This window comes from Chiloscyllium plagiosum, chromosome 24 (assembly GCF_004010195.1).
Source record: "Chiloscyllium plagiosum isolate BGI_BamShark_2017 chromosome 24, ASM401019v2, whole genome shotgun sequence".
In the NCBI taxonomy this organism is placed as follows: Eukaryota; Metazoa; Chordata; class Chondrichthyes; order Orectolobiformes; family Hemiscylliidae; genus Chiloscyllium; species Chiloscyllium plagiosum.
Window position 1 is genome coordinate 44,974,891 of NC_057733.1, and position 1,928 is coordinate 44,976,818.

Genomic DNA, 1,928 nt, shown 5'->3' on the forward strand with positions numbered 1-1,928 from the left:
AAGGATGAGAACACAGTCAGGTTGAAAGATTGAAAATACAGTTAGTTTGAAGGTTTTGAGAATAGAATTAGTGTAAAAGATTGAGAATATTGTCAGGGTGAAGGGTTGTGAACACAATCAGGGCGAAGAATTCAGAACACAGTCAGCCTGAAGGATTGAGAACACAATCAACGGGAACAATTTAGTACACAGTCCATTTCAAGGATTTCGTACACAGTCAGTTTGAAGGATGGAGAATACAGTCAGGTTAAAGGATTCAGAACACAGCCAAGATTAGAGTGGTGCAGGTCAGGCAACATCCGAGTAGTAGGAAAATCAACATTTCGGGCAGGAGCCCTTCATCAGGAATCAGGTTTCGCCAATCAAGATTCAGGAACAGAGTCAGGTTAAAGAATTAAGAATACAGTCAGGGTGAAGGGTAATTAACACAGTCAGGATGAAGGGTTGAGAACACAGTCAGGGTGAAGGGTTGGGAACACAGTCAGGGTGAAGGGTTGGGAACACAGTCAGGGTGAAGGATTGGGAACACAGTCACAGTGAAGGATTTAGAACACAGTCAGGGTGAAGGATTGGGAACACAGTCAGGGCGAAGGATTGGGAACACAATCAGGGTGAAGGATTGGGAACACAGTCACGGTGAAAGATTTAGAACACAGTCAGGGTGAAAGATTGGGAACACAGTCACGGTGAAGGATTGAGAACACAGTCAGGGTGATGGATTGAGAACACAGTCAGTGTGAAGGGTTGGGAACATAGTCAGGTTGATGGATTGAGAACACAGTCAATGGAAAGGATTGAGAACACGTTTAGGGTGAGGGTTGGGAACACAGTCAGGTTGAAGGATTGAGAACACAGTCAGGGTGAAGGATTGAGAACACAGTCAGGGTGAAGGATTGAGAACACAGTCAGGGTGCAGGATTGGGAACACAGTCAGGTTGAAGGGTTGAGAACATAGTCAGGGTGATGGTTTGAGAACACAGTCAGGGTGATGGATTGAGAACACAGTCACAGTAGAGGGTTGAGAACACTGTTGGGGTGAAGGATGGGGAACACAGTCAAGGCGAAGGATTTGGAACACAATCAGGGTGAAGGGTTGAGAACACAATCAGGGTGAAGGATTGGGAACACAGTCGCAGTGAAGGATTGAGAACACAGTTAGGGTGAATGGTTTGAGAACACAGTCAGGGTGAAGGGTTGAGAACACAATCAGGGTGAAGGGTTGAGAACACAGTCAGGGTGATGGATTGAGAACACAGTCAGGGTGAATGGTTTGAGAACACAGTCAGGGTGAAGGGTTGAGAACACAATCAGAGTGAAGGGTTGAGAACACAGTCAGGGTGATGGATTGTGAACACAGTCACGGTGGAGGATTTAGAACACAGTCACGGTGAAGGATTGGGAACATAGTCACGGTGGAGGATTTAGAACACAGTCAGGGTGAAGGATTGAGAACACAGTCAGGGTGAAGGATTGGGAACACAGTCTGAATGAAGGGTTGGGAACACAGTCAGGGTGAAGGGTTTGAGAACACAGTCAGGGTGAAGGATTGAGAACAGAGTCAGGATGATGGGTTGAGAACACAGTCAGGGTGAAGGGTTGAGAACACAGTCAGGGTGAAGGGTTGAGAACACATTTAAGGTGAAGGATTGAGATCTCAGTCAGAGTGAAGGGTTGAGAACACAGTCACGGAGAAGGGTTGAGAACACAGTCAGGGTGAAGGATTGAGAACACAGTCAGGGTGAAGGATTGAGAACACAGTCAGGATGATGGGTTGAGAACACAGTCAGGGTGAAGGGTTGAGAACAAATTTAAGGTGAAGGGTTGCGAACACAGTCAGGGTGAAGGGTTGAGAACACATTCAGGATGAAGGATTGAGATCACAGACAGAGTGAAGGGTTGAGAACACAGTCACGGAGAAGGGTTGAGAA